Raw genomic sequence first — 19,122 nt, forward strand, 5'->3', positions numbered from 1 at the left:
TGTGTGCCTACTAAGTAAAGGTCTGAGGATCAGATCCTTAGACTTAAGAGTCAACAGAGAACAGATTTAGAAAGGCTACCTGAACAGAAAGACAATCTGAGGGTTTACGGTGTTAGGAAAAGTGGGGTGAGGGGTGCAGCAGGGAAGAGAAAAGTCTTCGTGTAGTCCACAAAATCCACTGTAGGAGACCAAGCGGGATGACTAAAAATCCACCCTGGAACTGTGTCATATGGGTGTCACTGGTAGCCTTAAGAGAAGCACTTTTCACTGGATTAGTAGGGAGTATAACTTAGCCAGTAATTGAGGCATGAATTGAAATAAAGGATGAGTGTTAGTCTCACATGAGAGCTTTTTGGTTTACTTTTTTAAATTGAGGTGTTGGAACACGACCAAGGTTATGTCTAACAGTTATGAAGTGACCGGTAAGTTTGTGAACGACAAGGTTTCTAAAAGGCTAATGGGAACGGGCACGGTGGTTTACGCCTCTAACTCCAGTACTTTGGGAGGCTGTGGTGGGTGGATCACTGGAACCCAGGAGTTCGAGATTAGCCTGGGCAACACAGGAAGACACCGTCTAAAAAAAGGGGGGGGGGGCAGCAGAAAAGAGCCCTTTCAGGCGTCACGATCCCTGAACTACGCTTCTCTTCCGCTACCCTTTCAGCCATTTCCAGGGAGGGGACCCTTCCATGTAAAGGGCAGACAAAAACAGGGAGACTGACACCCCTACATCGGATTTGTGAGTCATTATTGTGGCCGCTGGGGGCGAGGATGGGAATACTTGAATTGCAGGAGGTGCCTGGTTTCCCGTGAATCTTGGAACTTGCTAACTGGGTGGCTCCATGCTGAAGGGCGCTAGGGAGACTCATTCACATTTTCCTACCCGGCACTCACACCCTCCATTCAGCACTTTCCTCTCCTTTTCCCTAAGACTTGAAACCAGGGACAACGCTTTTCCCCCCACTCCCACCTCAGGTTAACCTTCCATCCACAAGCCCATCGCTAGCCCTTCTCAGACCACGTGACACCCCCCGCCCCAACCCCCCGAAACTCGCCTCCGCCAACCCCTCCCTTCGGGCGGCAGCCGCTTTACCACGCCTCTCAAACCCACGTGACCGCCTCTCTCCCACCTGACTGGCTCCTCCCTTTCCTTGGCCGGACCCGTCCGCCGTCGCAGCTGCCCGACTCCAAAATGGCAGCCGCGCATAGCGCGCACCCAAGCGGCCGGACCCCCCTGACTCCCGGGCCGCCCAGCTCTCGCGCCCGGCCTTCCTCCTTCGGCCTTCACCTACACGCCTCCGGATTGGCCGCTAGGAATCCCGCCCCTCCAAAGCCCCGCCTGCTATTGGTCACGGTAGGCTGCCCTTCAGAGAGGCGTGCCCCCTCCCGCCCCCCGCCCCCTGCCCCCCGCCCCGGGAGGTATTTTCCATTCCAGTGGGGGTTGGGGGGAGGGGGGAGGGGAAACGGGTGAAGAGGGGGAGGCGGCCGGGAAGGGGGTAGGGGCCTGACGGGGCATCCGGCGGAGCTGGGGTCCCCAGGCTCCGTCCGGAGGAAGCCAGGCTGCGCTCGCTGGGCAGCCGGAGGGGACGGGACGCACCGGAGGGCGGGCGGACTCGCCCTGTCGGTGACTGCGCCGTCCCGGCCCGTCCTGCCTGGCCGCAGGTGCCCTGGATGAGGCCGCCCCGCGCGTCCCGAACGGTGAGTGTCTCCGCGGTTGCGCCCGGCCCGCCGCCTGCTCCCCGGCCCCCACGCCGTGGTCCGCGGCTGGCTCTCGCTGCCCCGGTACCCGCGCCCGGCGCAGTGCGCCCCCGGCTGTCGCCCCCGCAAGCCGGTGGAGGCAGCGCCGGCTTGGGACTGGGATGGGCTGGCCGGGAAAAGGACGGCGAGCCCGGGCCGCGAGCTCCGTGCAGATCACGCCGCGCACAGTGGGAGCTTGCGCTTAGTAGGCTCTCGATGCATTTCTGTGGAATTGTTATTCCTGTTGGAGGAACGTGGGGTACCTAAGCGGAAGGGGGTCGTCCGGGGCCAGTAGGAGGACATTAGTGATCGGGGTCTTGGTGGGTCGCGGGGAGGCCACCGGAGACTGAGCCATTTACGCAGGCTGCAGGGAAGGGGGCACCGACCAAGTCACTTGGGGCTCCAAGGGCCCGATCTGGGGGTCCTCAAGGTCGAGGAGAAAAGATCCACTGGGGGATGAGAGAGGAAACCGGGGAGTAAAGATGTGGAAAATGAATTTAGCGCCCCGGGAGGTTTAACTAACCAAGGTGGGTAAGGGATGCGGAGGCGGGAGCTGGTAGACCCCTCTGCAACTACTTGGGCTCCGAAGAGTCTTTGATGTGGGGTTTGGGTATCCGAGTAGCAGAAGCGGGTGATTTTGTGGAGAGGGAATTGCTTAAAAACCGTGTAAATACATCTTGGTTTGGTTCTGAACTTTGAAAGGCTTGAGAGATTGGAGCCACAAGGAAATTTTGACATTTTCTTGTGACATTCCAACTAAAAGGTGCCTGGCTGCTGCTGGACTTTGTCAGTTGTCTTTTATTGAAAAATGTATATGTATGTTTGATGGTATTCTATCAGTTACAAGTTTTGCTGGAAATTCTCATAACTACACCTTGAAATTCTTGTAGCGACCTCTCTATTCGTAGTGGTGGCTTACTTCTTCCCTATTTAACATTTAGACTGGATTGTGCTATTATATACTACCGAGTTTTATTCTAGAAGACTAATAAGTAATTCACATTCTTTCTTTTCCTTTTATTTCTCTACACAATCATGCAAAATTGAACTTCAAAAGTGTTGACTGGGAAGGAGATGGTAAGATAGCAGCTCTATTGAGCAATACTAAAATCAGGTTGAGTTTCCTAACAATTGGTAGTCTTAATGTCAGTTGTTTAGTTTAATTTTAATAATTTTTCATTTACATAACACTCTAGAGAGTGGGTCGGTAACATAGAAAATGCGTACCGGGTTTAGGCAGTAGTGGTGGTCCCCAGAGTCCACCTCTGTGGCAGTCCATGGCAGTTCTTCATTTCACTGAGAAGAGATCTTTAATATTATGAATATTTTCTTAATCTTATATATGTTACTAATTTTTTGCATTTGTAGAGTACTTTACAGTTTACAAAATGAAAGCTAATTGGTACTGAAACATATTTTGGAAAAATTTGTAGATATTTTGGCCCTTTTATTCATCAGAGAAAACATTTCTGCAAAAAGGTGTTAATATTTTCAGTTGGCACCTTCTTAGTTCTTGAATAACTAATGGATAATTTTGTATTTTTTTCTCCCTATTGTCCTTGAATTTTACTATTCATCCTCGGGGAGAATGTACTGGCATACAAAACAGTAGCCTAAAATATTGAAACCTAACACCTTTTACCATTATAATAGCTTTTACATTATTCACCTTGAGAATCATCTATGGCACACCAGTGGTCGGGAAAGCTTTCCCCTATCACCTTTGTTTAGATTGGGGTGTTTTCTCCTTTTCTAGAACTAAGGAAAAATAACACTTAATGGCTGTGAAGTAATGGTAGTAACTAAACAGAATGAGAATGGGAAGCTTGGAAAAAAGATACATGTGTATGAGTCACAATTCTTTTAGAGCTGGAAGGGTAGACGACCATGGAGATGATTATTTTGCAGATTAGGAAACCAAGGCTCTGAGCAGTTGAAGGGATTAAAGTGCTATTTAGTGATGAGGCCAGGATTGGTGGGCAGGTCTGTGGACTCCAGTACAGAGATTTTTTGCTTGATCGCTTTCACATTGTTTATTTCTAAAGCATTCTCGTGCCAACTGTCAATGGTTTTTGGATTATTCGTGATATTGTTCCCTTCTAAGGATGAAGTTTGAGTTGACTACTTTTATCCATGAGATTATATAAAACTGGGTGGGCCTTTATTTAAAAGTTTAAAACAGCATGCTGCATTGTTAGTGTTAGTGCTGAGAGTTCCCTGTCATTGGAAAGAGACAAACTGTCATTTAGATTAAAATATTAGATGAATGTCTTAGCATAGTTTAGCATTCTGTAATTTTTATGTTAAAAATTAATTGCTTAAAAGATTTTCGAAATTAAAAAGGCTCATATTTTCAAAGTAAATTATATGAAAATTATTTTCAGTTGTGGGGATTTTTGTTAAAATGGATTTACTACCTTTAAAAAGAGAGAAGAGTTACATGATCATTATGAATACATAATTCCTATTATAGGTGAAATAGAGAAAGACAAGATTTGTATCTCAGCCCCTTCACGTATCTCAGGCAAGTGATTTAGCCACATTGTACCTGACTTTACTCATTTGTAAAGTGAGAATGTTAGAAGTACCTACCTCATAGCATAGCGATGAGGTTTAACCTTGCCTGCCTACTGCATTGTAAGGGTACAGCAAATATTAGACATTATTCTCTGTGGTTTATTAGGTGTATAAGCAGGCAGTTGTGTGCCCATTTATTTCCTTGCTGTACACACACTTTCAAGCTACAAAAATTCCTAGAAAAATGCATGATCAAATCATAGTCTTCAGTAAGGGGTACTTGGTGCAAATGATCCTCTGATGTTTCGTATTTGCTCGCTCTCCTTCCTCTGCTTACTTTGGACTTCTAATTAGGTCTGCATATCAGATTAAAGTGAATGTGCTAGTGTTTCTGAATGTCATTGGGAGATCCTTGTTGCAGTTTCATTATTCTAGAACAAAAATATTAATAATTGATTTGCAGGTATTCTAATGAAAATACAATACTAGAGTACTGGAGAACTGCTGGGTATGCTTGGATGAGGAAGTTAGGAATTTATAAGATATATTATTGATTGGAACTCTTCTCTGCCCTTGGAACCATGGGAAAATCATTGAATCCTGTTTTCTATTAAGTGAATATTTTGATGACTTCATTCATTAAGCCGTGAGATTTTAGTGATAAAATTTGTGTGACTCCAATTTTATAACATATGGTTCTTTTTAATTTGCTGTAACCCAGGTCCAACTAGTGTCATGACCATGTGTTTTAGCAAATGTTTTTGACGGTAACAGTTTGAGTCATAAGTTATCTCAGAGTCCTTGTTAATGGTGTATTATCTAAAGAATAGGGAATTTCTCTTGGTATTCTATGGTTCTGCCTTCTCAGGTTTTTCTGTTGCTTTTGTAATAGTCCTTCTTTCATTTGTAGACCTTTTAACTTAGATTCTCATGCATCTTTGTGGTCTTTCCTTACAGCATCTTTGCCTTCTGTCACAATATGTAACTTCTTGTTTGTCATGCAAGAGCTGTTTTTTAATGACTTTTTTTAACATTAATTTTCATCATTTTAAAAATCTATCTCCATAATGTATGTTACATGCCCTTATTTTTAGAGTGTCATTGAAGTGAGTCTATTTTACAGACGAGGGATTAAAACTAGAAACAAGCTATAGCTCAAAAGCATTGTTATTATACCAGCAGTAGTCTTGCTGTTGTTTTTGATCGCAGGCAGTCATGCTGTTGGTGGTACTTCAAATGATGAATACTTTGGCCAATTCTTTAGTGTAAATTGATGCTAGCAGGGCTAAGAAAGTTATGTGTAGCCATCACAAGTTTCTAGTTATATATATTTTTTCACTGATACAGAATTTTAGTGTTTGAAGAGTGACCAATTTCTAATATTATTTTGATTAACTCTTACAATAAGGATTATGAAGTTACCACAATGTATTGGGCCTTTATTACATTCATGACATACCTTTAGGGATTTCATAGGTACTTTCTTCAGGTCTATTATATAATCTAACCATGTGAATAAATTAGTTTAATATGGTTTTAGAAGGCATGTCATGTTAAAATATAACCAACCATTGCTCATTTTTTCATTAGGTTGGAGTTTCTTTATACATTTAAAGATAATTATGCCATTGTGAATGGACTGTTATTCATACTTAAAATTCATGGGTATGTGAACTGAGTAGGTGTAGACTGTAAAAATTACTTTCTTAGCTTCAGCGCAGTTGTTAGAAAATGAAAGAGGGAAAATATGAATTATTTGTCTTGTCCATCTTAACAGATTCTTCATCTGAGTTAGCCAGCTATCCTCCTCATAAGGGGAGGGGGAAGGCTTTTGAATATGGTCAGAGCAGAAATAATCTTGAAAGGCTAATTAGGCTGGATTGTTGACTCATGTTAATGTTGGATAAATTTGCATCTTAGTGACCTGAAAATTAGTTGCCTGCCTGCCTTTACATGTAGGTGAAAAATTGTAGGGACTGATTTGAGACAGACCATACTGTGTTATGAAATGTAAAATAGCAAGAATATGTTTTCACAGGTTTATATGCTGCTTAACACCAAAATTAAATTTACCTTACTTTGATGAACTTTCATACAGTAATTTTTTTTTATCAAAGCTTGTAAGAGGAAGAAGTAATAAACATAATTTTTTTAAAATTGTATTTGAAATGGGCTTACGTGCTCTGGGATCATGTTTAAATTGACTTGCTTATTTTATTTGAGGATGACCATAGACAGGAGCAATGTCCAGTCTTCCTATTCTGAGCAGTATCCTTGAGTTAGAAGTATTTCAAACAATCTAAAAGGGTGGAAGCTTATTTGAATAATAGACATGGGGAAAATGGAACAATGAGAACTAGAATGATGGAATGGAAATGATATGGAAACTGTACTTTAGACCTGCATATATGGTAGGAAGTTGGAGGAGGGGAGTTAGGATAAGAATCAGAGGTGATTGGATAGAGAGTAGTAGTGTGGAGGTAAACCGGATTTTGTAGGAATTTAACTCTAGTGTGAATCCCAAATCCCACAGGTTGGCGCGTTGTATCAGGATGTAATATCATTATGTACTATATATATTTTGCTTTTCAGCTGTGATTCCCAGCTCAAACAGCTCCTGTAAGCCTCATTATTTCCTAAGTGACTAGAACAATAAAAGTATCTTTTGTTAGAGTAGTTGGCCTCTTATCCTTGGTTCCTGAAGCAGCTCTGAAACAGCTTCTGAGCAATAAAGATGAAAGATAGTCTTTTGTTATTTACAACAAGCACTTTCAAACACACCTGAGCATATGTTAATGAAACTATTTTTGGAAAGTCCCTAGGTAAGCACTGGTTGGAGGTGATGATCTCCAGGGAAGTCAGCCTTGGGCTCTGAGGGTTGCCACTGTCAACTCCACCTACCAACCACCCGGGAGAAGACGGGGGCCAGACTTGTGGGGGCCTCTGTGAAGGTGAACAAGAACACATCCACATTCTGGGAGAATGGCACACTCCAATCCCATGGAGGACAGAAGCTGCTGCACTTCAGACCCTGCCCTATTTCTGGCTGTTTATTTGTATCCTTAAAATATAGTTTGTAATAAACTAGCACATACTTCACAGTGTTTCTCTGAGTTCTGCGAGTTGCTCTAGCAAATTAATCAAACTCAAGGAGAAGGTTGTAGAAACCCCAGTTTATAGCCAGTTGGTCAGAGCACAGGTAAAATAATGGAGATTGGGATTGGCATCGGAAGTGGGGCTCAGTCCTTGGGTCTGAGTCCTCAACCTGTGCAATCTCACGCTACCTCTAGGTGTAGCTGGTGTCAGAATTGGTTTGAATTAGAGGACACCCAGTTGGTATCTGCTGTAGAATTGATTGCTTGCTTTTTGGTACAGAGAAATCCTTACACACTTTTTGGGTCACAAGTGTTGATTGTTGAATGGCAATGTGAAGAAACTGAGTTTGTTTTTTCCTACAGATTACCAAACAGGAAAGCGTCTGAAATATACTTAAAGCTAAAGAAGAAACCCACTGAATGTTAAATATAGTCTATAAGGAGAAACCCAAGTACTTTCTTAAGAGTTAAATATGCATGTGGCCAAAGGGGAGCTTCTTTATCTAATTATTTCATCTTTGACATTGGGTATTGACATGAAAACAGCCGTCCAACCCCATTATCCTTCAGGTGATCAGTACTCAGATGAATTTTATTTAACATTTTTATAAATGATTTAAAAGATAGACTGGCAGTGACAGTTGCCAGATTTGTAGCTGACTCCATGTGCTGTTCCAGGTAGTTAAAAGCCAAGCCAGCAAGGAGAAGCTACAGGAATATCCTCTGATGAGTTTTCATGTGGCACAGAATAAGATAATGCATTTAGGGGAAGATATTCCAAATTATATTTATAGGACCTGAGTTGTGACCCAGGAAGGGGATCCAGAAGTTATGTAGATGACTTCCTTGAAGGCATTTATTGTGGTTGCTGCTGGGTCAGAAAGTCCAAGAATAGGTGAAGAATTGCTGGGCATGGTTCTGAAAACAAAAATGATGCTATATTAAAAAAATGAAGGGGTTATCATATTTTGACTGTTTATTATGTTCCAGGCTAAGTGATTTATTATGACTGTTCTTACATTTAATTCTATTAATTCAGAAAGGCAGGTGGCATTATCTAATTTTATAGAAAAGGAAGTTTGGCAGGAGAAGGTTAAGTGATTTTCCCAAGTCAGCCCATCTGTGGTAGAGTTGAGACTAATGTGCTAGTCTATTGATTGTTAATCCTAGACATTTCCCAGGATATTAGGAGGCACCACTTAAAACTTGTAATAATTTAAGTTAGGGTTTATGAAGTGCTCTTTTACTCTTTGCTATGGTTGGCTTTGGATGTCATTTTACCACAAGAATGGTATCTAAATACTTTGAGAAGATTTAGAGACATTCCTTAAATTCTTGATTTTTAAGGAAAGCTAGGAATGTCTTGGTGTACAGTTTTAGTCACCTCTGGTTAACCATGACATTTCTTCCATTGACTTTGTAAAATGCTGGATGGTTGCATTAATAAAAGGAACATTAATTAACAAGGAAAATATTGTTTAATAGAAAAATCACCAGAATAGGAATCTAGAGACCTGGGTTGTTCTAGTGGTATAAAGTAGTGATGTGAAAAACATTAGGATGGTATGGGTGGTATGGAAATAAGCATACCATTCTTCTTGCCCTGGAGGTAGAGGAAAGCTTGGACTGTGTCTTGAGAGATCAGCGGGTGAAAGGGGTTGTCGAGTTGCAGGCAAAGGGAATAGCAGTATATTAGATGAGTCACTGAACTTCTTTGAACCATGGTTTCCTCAAAATTGAGAAAAATATAAGAAAGTACCAATGGCAGCATTTGATTTTGAAATCTCAAAAAAGTAAGGTTGTAAAGATCAAGTAAGTATATGTAAGAATGCTTTATAAATTTTAAATGCTGTACAAATGAGGATAGAGGAATGCTGATGTTCCTTTGAAGAGTGGAGAAAAAGGATGCCGTGAAAACTTAGGTGGCAGGACTAGGACAGAAAGTAGAGGAGGAAAGGTGGGGAAGGGAGGTATTAAAGATGAGCGGAAAAGGACAGATGGGAAGAAAGTTGAATTATAGTTCTCTTTGTGCCTGTCAATCACAAGGTAGATAAGTCTATAATGGAAGAATTTTAATGTCAATTTACTGTAAAGTGGTGGCTCAGGAGATAGTTGAAACATTTTAATCACTTTTCATTTAGTCTATATTGACCACGTTAATAAGGCTATGAAAATAAGCTAATTGAGAGTTGCTGTGTTTTGTGATTGTTTCTTCACTTATTACTTCTGTACAGGTTTAGCTAATGGTTGTAAATAGTTATAAGAGTGCTCATAAAAATGAAGTAAGCTGGACTGAGTTACTGTTTATTGTAGATTATTAGAAATGAAAGGCTATAGAGTGTTTAAGGAGGAAGGTGCTATTTGATTTTTCTAAATCAGTGCAAAAGAAAATTAGGAAACCAGACTAGGACGGAGGTGGGAGGGCAGTAAATTGTAAAGGGTTCTGTATGTATGCCATACCAGGAGTTTGGATTTTTATTTAGTTTTATGGATGGGAAGTGACACAAACAGTTTTATGTTTTGGAAAATTGATCACAGCAGTAATAAAGAGAATAGTCTGAAGGAGAAAAGATTGGAGACATTCACCAAGTAATTACTAAGCAAATACAAATGCTCCTCGACTTACAGTGGAGTTAGTTCTGATAAACCCATCCTAAGTTGAAAATACCATTAGATAAGAAATGATAATATCATGATAATAATATGCCTAACCTACCAACACTATAGCTTAGCCTAGCCTACCTTAAATGTGCTCAGAGCACTTACATTAGCCTACAGTTGGGTAAAATCATCTAACAGAAAGCCTATTTTATAATAAAGTTGAATATCTTATATAACTTAATGAATACCGTACTGAAAATGAAAAACAGAATGGTTGTGAATTGAACCAAATTGTAAGTCAGGGACTGTCTGTATTACACATGGCAAGGTGAGTGAATGAATCAATTCTCCTTGACTTGTGGTAGATAGATGACAGTCAAGGAGGCCATTTAAGGCTCAGCTCTAGTTCAAGAAAGAGATTGATCATACGATGGTCTGATTTAAGGAATTTGTAGTGTGGTTGGAAACAAGAGCACTGCTCATTTCAGAGATACTTAAAAGTTTGAGTCCTCCAGATTTTGTTAATGTTAGAAGGTGATAGAAGTTGAGTATGAGTCTAAGGTTCCTGGCTTGGCAATAGGATAATACATGCAAGTTTGAGAGAGAGAGAGAATACTGAGTTTGATTTCAGATAAGTAATAATGCTTTTTAGGTAAGTAAAGATACCACAATATCAGTTGGAAGTACAGATCAGAAATTCTGGATCAGAAGTGTGGTCAGGCTTATAGATACGATTTTGAAGGCATATACTTTATAGCTGAAAATTATGAAAGTAGATGAGTAATGCCCATAATATCTAAATGATAATGCATTCAGAACAAAAAGTAACTGCCATTACTGGTATTTAGTTCAAGAGTGTAGACATTTCATAATACTTACCTGTTACCCATTGCCACCCCAAACCTGCTACCTAGTCTTACAAAAAATATAGGAAAATATTTGCTGCCAGAAATATTTGAGTGTCCTTGAAACACTGTACCACTTGGGATCTTTCTTCCTGCCTTCAGTATCCTGGCTAGCCATCCAGTACAACACAGGATTCTTAGACAAATACATTTCCTTATCCCTCACCTAGAGTTACTTTTTGGAATCCCTGTTTGCTGGTTTGGGCTGGTGAAGTGATCTGAACAGATACTGAAGATTGAAGTCTTTTTTCACTTTCTTTAGTATCTGTTTCAGAGCATCCCCAAGCAACTATCACTTTGCCTCTTTCCCTCCTTACCTCTCCAGCCCCTTTGAGCAACTCAAAGAGGGAAAAATAAAAACATCTTGAGAGAAGAGGCTGTAATCTTTTCAGTTCTCCCCCAAAGGTTCTGCTCTCTAAGCAAAGAATGGGGTTAATGAGTCATTAAGATGAGATGTCCAATTTCAGTGAAATAAATATGTCTATTAGAAGGAAGATCTTCAAGTGCTGAAGGGAGTTTGGAAAGAATCTGACTTAGGTGGTGTTTAGCACTTAGTGGAAAAGATGAGTTTGGGGTTCCGTATTTTTATTTTTATTTATTTTTTTATTTTTTTGAGACAGAGTTTTGCTCTGTCACTCAGGCTGGAGTGCAGTGGCGCAGTCTCACTGCAACCTCCACCTCCCAGACTCATGCATTCTCCTGTCTCAGCCTCCCAAGTAGCTGGGATTAGAGCATGTGCCGTCTTGCCCAGCTAATTTTTGTATGCTTAGTAGAGATGGGATTTCACCATGTTGGCCAGGCTGATCTCGAACTGCTGACCTCAGGTGATCCACCGGCCTTGGCCTCCCAAAATGCTGGGATTATAGGCGTGAGCCACCACACCTGCCCTTGGGTTCGGTTTTAAAGAAGGTAGAAAGATAAGGCTGTGCAGAAGAAAGCAGGAATAACCCTATTAAGAGATGGGGAAAACAGTACCAAGAAAGAAATAGAACATTAAGCAGAGGAGGGGGAGAGCAGAAAGGACCGGGTGAACAAGATTCCTTATCTAAAATGGGTATTTCAAAGAATACCCATTTGAGATTAATGAAAAATGTGGGTAGTTAGATGATTGAAAACTAAAATTGGGAATTGAAACTCCTTAAAGCACTAAGTAGAAAATTGAATGTGAACAGAGGATACCATAACATAATTTAAATAGCAATTTGGGACTTCAGTGATAACCGTTCTAGTTTTTGATGTTTGTAGCACTGATTACTTAATTTACATACTATTTAAATCCCTTGTATCTTTTTGTTTTCTCCTTGCATACTTCTATAACAGCAATTCTTAAACTTTCTTGGACATGAGAATTACCTGGAGCTCTTTTTTAAAATACAGATTCCCAGTCTCCCACCCCCATGCCTGAATTCTGGTTCAGTAAAAGTTAAGGCAAAGGTCGAGGTGATTCTGATATATATGGTCCTCAGACCCAAGTTTAGGAGATACTGTTTTAGAGAGTGGGCAAAGAGTAAGAAGATAGAATTTCATTTTTTGGTGGTTGTTTTCCTTTAATTTTTTTAAAAAGCAGAAGTATAATTTACATATAGTGAAATAGACAGATATTAAGTGTATGTACAGTTCCATACACTAAATATCTTTAATAACCTTAAGAAAGTTAAACATCCACTTGTGAAAAAAAAGCAACTCTAAGCAAACTAAATATAGGAGAGAACTTCTTCAGTCTGATAAAGGGCATCTATTAAAAACCTATAGCTAGTATCATATTCATTGGTGAAAGACTGAGTTCTTTCTACACTAATAAAGAAAATGTAAAGATCTACATAGGAATATACCAGGTTCAAGGTATACGTAAGTTTAAGATTAGTTTTGACACTTAATACATCTTTGTAACTTACTATTTCCATCACTGCAGAAAGAGCCCCCTGTGCTCCTTTCCCATTCAGTCCTTGCTGTTTCTCCCTTTCCATGCCTGTAGTCACTGATCTGATTTATTTCACGTAAGATTAACTTTGTTCTAGAGTTTTATATGAGTGGAGTCATGCAGTACGTACTCTTTTGAATCTGGCTTCTTTTGAACAGCATGTTTTTGAGGTTCATCCATGTTACAAGTAATAATTGTTCCTTTTAGTTGTAGAGTAGTATTCCATTGTATAAGTATTATTATTGTGGAAAAGGTTGTCTCCAGTTTTCAACTGTTATGAATAAAGTTGCTATGAACATTCTTGTATAAGTCTTTTTGTGACATGTTTTCTTTTCTCTTGGGTCAATACATGAAGCGAAATTGCTGGGTTTTAAAATAGGTGTATGCTTAGCATTACGAAGAACTTGCACAACAATTTAATTTCTGAGATAGTTTTACCATTTTACATTCCCACAAGCAATCTGTGAGAGTTCCCTTTGTTCCTTATCATTATCAATATTTGGTTTATTCATCATACTAGGACATCTCATTGTGGTTTGGATTTGCATTTTCCTTGTAACTACTGATGTCTGCATTTTTAGCATGTACTTATAGACTGTATTGCATATCATCCTTAATGATATATCTGTTCAAGACATTAGCCAGTAGCCAATTTTATATCATTTTACTGTTAAGGTTTAGGATTTGTATATTAATTGAATATGAGTTCTTTGTCACATAAATGTATTACAGATTTTTCTCCCAGTCTGTGGCTTAACTGTTCATTGTCTTGGTGGCATCTTTCAATGAACAAAAGTTTTTAATTTAGTGGTCTGTTTTATCAATATTTCCTCTTATGTTCGTGTTTTCTGGGTCCTAAGAATCTTTGCCACCACCACAGTTGTGAAGATATTATCCTATGTTTTCTTCCAGATGCTTTATACTGCTAGCTTTTATTTTTAGTTCTATGAACTGTCTCAAATTAATTTTTGTATATTGAGGCTGAGTTATTGGTTGAGGTTAGATTTTTGCCCCATATAGATAACTAATTGTTCCAACACAGTATACTTTCCTTTCCCCTTTAATTGCTTTGGCACATTGTTAAAGATCAGTTAATGGGGTAAGTGTGAATCTGTCTCTAGACTCTATTCTGTTCATCTATTTGTCTTTCTGCCACTATCACACTGTCTTGATTTACCATAGCATTAAGGCTTGAAATAAGATAATATAACTCCTCCAGTTAGTTCTTTTTCAAGATTGTTTAGACTTTTTTTAGGTATTGTGCATTTCCATATAAATTTTATAATCAGTTTATCAATATCTGCAAAAAAAGCCTTTTTGAATTTTTATTAGGGTTGCATTTAAATCTATGAATCGGAGAGAATTTACATCTTAACATGAACATGATATAGCTCTATTTAGATCTTTTTTAGTGTAGAAGAACTCTTGTCTTTCACCACTGAATATGTTAGTTATAGGTTTTTCATAGATGCCCTTTATCAGATTGAAGAAGTTTTCTTTGCTTAGAGGTTTTCTGTTTTTTTTTTTTTTTCCCCAGAAGTGGATGTTTAGCTTTCTTAAATGATTCTACGTCTATTGAGATGCTTATGTGGTATTTCTTCTTCATTCTATTAAGATGGTGAATTACATGGATTGGTATTTGATTATTAAATCAACCTTACATTCTTGAGATAAATACTTGGTTGAGATGTGTTGTCAGGGGTTTTTTGTCCCCCTAGATTCAATGAGGGATTCTTGGTCTATAGTTTTTTTGTTTTTGTTGTTTGTTTGTTCATTTGTTTTGTGGCTTTATCTTGTTTTGGTATCAGAGTTATGCTGACTTTATAAAATCAATTAGGAAATGGTTCCTCTTACTTTATTTTGTGGAAGACTTTGGGTAAAATTGATGTTCTTCTTCCTTAACTGTTTGATGGAATTTATCAATGAAGCCATCTGGGCCTGGAGTTTTCTTTGTGGAAACTTGTTAATTAAGGAATTTAATTTTAAAAAGAGTGAATATAGGCCCAGCTCAGTGGCTCATGCCTGTGATCCCAGCATTTTAGGAGGCTGAGGTGGGAGGATCTCTTGAGCCCAGAAGTGAGATCAGCCTGGGCAACATAGGCAGACCCCCATCTCTACCAAAAATTTAAAAATTAGCCAGGCATAGTGGCACCTACTTGTAGTTCCAGCTACTCAGGAGGTTGAGGCAGGAAGATCATTTGAGCCTGGGAGGTCGAGGCAGCAGTCAGCTGTGATCATCATGCCACTGCACTGCAGGGTGGGTGACTGAGTGAGACTCTGTTTAAAACAAATATAAGACTACTCAGATTTTCTGTTTCTTTTTGTCCGTTTTGGTAATTTCTGCTTTGGAGAATCTGTTCATTCAAATCTGTTGAATTTATCAGCATGAAAATAAATTATAAATTTTATGAAACAGTATTTCCTTTTTATGTCAGTAGGATCTATTTCTTCTTTCATTCTTGAGATTGGATGCCTTTTCTCCTTTTTTGTCCTTGATTAATCTAACTTGAAGAAGGAACATGAATTTCATCAATCCTTTCAAAGAACCAACTTTTGACATTCCTTTTTCTCTATGGTTTATCTGTTTTCTGTTTCATTATTTGAGCTCTTTAATTCCTTCCCTCCTCCTTACTTTGGGTTTAATTTGCTCTTTTTTCCCTAGTTTTTTAGGTGAAAGCTTAGATCATTGATTTTCAAAACTCTCTTAAAAGCAATTATTAACGTTTAAAGCTATAAGTTTCCCTGTAAGCATTCTTCAGCTCTATCCTACAGATAATAATATGATCTAATTATTATTCCATTCAAAATATTTTAAAATTCCTCTTGTAATTTTTTATTTGACCCATGGATTGTTTGAAAGAATGTTTACAAATAGTTTTCAAATACTTGGTATTTTCCAGGTATCCTTTTGTTACTGTGTTTTCATTTAATGCCAAGATGATCAGAAAACATACATACTCTTAATAACTTCAACCAATATAAACTTTTGGATTGATTTATAGCCCAACGTATGGTATATCTTGGTGAATGTTCAGTGTGTGCTTGAAAACAATGTTTATTTTCCTGTGTTCTATAAATGCCAATTAGGTTAAGTTGATCTTCTTATGTCTTTCATCGTTACTGATTTTCTGTCTGTGGTTCTGTCAACAATTGTGAGAGGAGGGTTGAAGTTTCCAGCGAAAATTTTGGATTTGTCTGTTCCTTCTTTCCGTTACTTCTGTTAGGTTTTGTTTCCTATTTCACGCATAGTTTACAGTACTGTTGAGTGCATGTACATTTAGGATTATTAAGTCTTGTTGATGAATTGACCCCTCTGTTATCATGAAATGGTCCTATTTATCCCTGGTAATTTCCCTTGTTCGGAAGTCTCTGTCTGATACAAACTTTTCTTCTGATTAGTATTTACATGATATATCTTTTTCATCCTTTTAACCTATTTATATCATTATATTAAAGTGGATTTGTTGTAGGGAGTAGGTAGTTGAGTCTTGCTTTTTTTTACTTAGTCTGATAATCTCTCCTTTAATTGATGTGTTTAGACCAGGGTTGGCAAACTATGGCTGGCAGGCCAAATTTGGCCTGCCACATAAATAAAATTTTATTGGAACACAGCCATGTCCCCATGCCAAGCAGTGGTTTAGACCATTTGCACTTAATGTAATTTTGATATAGTTGGATGAAAATGTGCTATCTTACTATTTGTTTTTTGTTTGTCTCTGTTGCTTTTTTCTTTGATTTTCTACCTGTTTTTGGATGGATTATTCTTTTATGATTCTACTTTATCTTTTCTGTTGGTTTGTAACTTATATCTCTTTAAGTATTTTTTGTTGGTGGCCTTAGTTAATCATGATTTGCCTTCAACTAGTATTTTACCACTTAATGTGTAATTCAAGAATCATAATAGTTACTTCCATATTTCTTCTTCTCCATATTTTGTGCTTTTGTTGTCATACATTTTGAGCTATGTGTTCTTTTTGCTTTGTCAGGCGGTTACTTTTTCAAGTAATTAAAAGTGAGAAAATACTGTAATCCCAGCATTTTGGGAGGCTGAGGTGGGTGGATTATTTGAACCCAGGAGTTCAAGACCAGCCTGAGCAACACAGTAGGACCCAGTGTCTACAAAATATAACAAAAATACTGGGATACAGTGGCTTATGCCTGTAAGTCAAGCTACTCGGGAAGCTTAGGTGGGAGGATAGCTTGAGCCTGGGCTGTCGAGTCTGCAGTGAGCTGAGATCGTGCCACTACACCCCGCTCTGGGTGACAGAGTGAGACCCTGTCAAAAAAAAAAAAAAGGGAAGAAAAATATCTTTAATATTTACCTTCATATAACCATTTCTTTAGATTTTTATTTCTTCCATTCAAGTTTGTGTCTAGTATATTCCCTTTGCTTGAAAAACTTCTTGTTACATTTCCTGTAGTACATTCCTCTCATTTTGTTTTCAGTTTTGAAAGTTGTTGGTATGGATATAGAATTCTAGGTTTTTAGGATCCCCTTACCACCATCTTGTTGTTCTACTATCTTCTTGTTTGCATAGTTTCTGACAAGAAGTTTGTTGTAATTCTTATATTTGTTTCCCTATATATAATATGCTTTTTTCCTTTGGCTGCTTTTAAGATTTTGTTTGTATCACTGGTTGTCAGCAACTTTATTATGTTTCCACTTGGTATGGTTTTTTTGGAAGTTTATTGAGCTTCATGGATCTCTGGGTGTATTGTATTCATGAAATTTGTAAAATTTTTAGCCATCTATCCTGAAATATTTTTCTTCCCAGCTGTCTCTTTCCTCCTCAGACTCTAATCCTACATATGTTCAACCACTTAATATTAACTTTAACTTACAGATTACTGAGGCCCTGTCCATTTTTCTTCCAATATGTTTCTTTTTCCTTTAATTTGGAAATTTTCTGCTGCCCTGTCTTCAAGGTAACTGATTTTTTTGTTAACAGCTTATTTGTCTAATTTGCTGTAATGCCTGTCCAGTTAGTTTTTCATATCAGATATCCTTGCCCCCTTTTTTTTTTAGATCTAGAATTCCTGTGTGGCTCCTTTTACATATATATGGTTTCCATTTCTCTGTGAGGTATTCCCTTTTTCTTCATTGTGTTGATGTTTTTCTTTATGTCTTTAAACTCTTTTCTAATAGCTGTTGTAAGGTCTTTTATTCAAATGTCCTTTACTTACCCCAGCCATTTCTTGGTACTTATTATAGGTTATTATTTCTTTTTCATAGGTCTGGTAATTTTTTATGGGTTTCATGATGTTGAGTATCTTGATTTTTTTTTTTTTTTTTTTTTTTTTTTTTTTTTTTTTTTTTTTTTTTTTTTTTTTTAATATGGCATTTCTTGATTTTTGAGTTTTGTCCTGGCAAGAAGTTTATTTATGGATCAACTTTTTAAATTTTTTATTTAATTAACTAATAAATTTAATTAATTAAGACAGAGTCTCACTTTTTCACCGTGGCTGGAGTGCAGTGGCACAAACATGGCTCACTGCAGCCTTGAATATCTGGGCTCAACAGATCCTCCTGCCTTATCCTGCCATGTAGCTGGAACCATAGGTGCACAACACCACACTCAGCTAATATTTTGACTTTTTTGTGCAGACAGGGGCTCTCTGTGTTGCTCAAGCTAGTCTTGAACTTGTAGGCTTAGGATTCCTCCCTCCTTGGTCTCATCAAATGCTGGGATTACAGGCATGAGCTACCATGCTTGGCCAATTTTATGGATCAATTTGAACTTTCAAGTTTTATTTTCAGAGTATTTTGTTTGGGGAATTTTTGTTTGTTTTTGGGCAGATATGGAATAGCTTTTAGTTTAGGGCCTGTTTGGGCCCACCACTGAGGTGTGCACTTTTTTGTGTCTCTTTTAATCCCCCCATATATTCATCAGGATTTATTCATCCCCGCTGGCTGTTGATCCTGCCCTGTGTGAACTCTAAATTGTTTGGCGGAGAGTGTCCCAGTATTTGTTATTTTCTTGGATGTTTTTCTTTGTGTAGCCTCATGGAGTTACATACCACATGTAGGCAGGTTGGTATTTGGCCAGAAACTCAAGAATACCCCTTTTGCATATTTTGGAGCACTTTCTCTGTGTAATTTCTTCCTTTGTGGTTCAACGCCCTACAAATTCTAGCTGCTTCAGACTCTATAAATTCTGAGCTCTATCACCTCAACTTAGTGAGACTAGTGACTCTATTTGGCTTCCCCTCCCTGTGTTTTGGTCCTAGGCAGAAAGCTGGAGCAATCATAGGGCTCCCTTATTTGTTTTCCTTCTTTAGGGGATCATGTTTTCATATTGTCTCTTACCTTGTGTAAAAACTATTGTTTGATATATTGTCTAGTTTTCTA

At 38.6% G+C, this 19,122-nt stretch overlaps 1 protein-coding gene across 3 annotated transcripts in view; it reads left to right on the forward strand.

The window, feature by feature from the left end:
* The first annotated feature begins 1,133 nt into the window (after positions 1 to 1,133).
* Positions 1,134 to 19,122, forward strand: part of SOCS5 (suppressor of cytokine signaling 5) — a 58,091-nt gene continuing 40,102 nt past the window's right edge. Inside the window, exon 1 of one of the 3 annotated variants that reach the window (XM_017512736.2) lies at positions 1,134 to 1,351. The gene's annotated coding sequence lies outside the window, so the exon portion shown is untranslated. Of the gene's footprint in view, positions 1,352 to 1,425; positions 1,696 to 1,763; positions 2,262 to 19,122 lie in introns of those variants that run through there. The other 2 variants (XM_017512733.2, XM_017512737.2) reach the window with 2 other exon arrangements.

Source organism: Cebus imitator, unplaced genomic scaffold (genome assembly GCF_001604975.1).
Source record: "Cebus imitator isolate Cc_AM_T3 unplaced genomic scaffold, Cebus_imitator-1.0 Scaffold476, whole genome shotgun sequence".
NCBI classification, from domain to species: Eukaryota; Metazoa; Chordata; class Mammalia; order Primates; family Cebidae; genus Cebus; species Cebus imitator.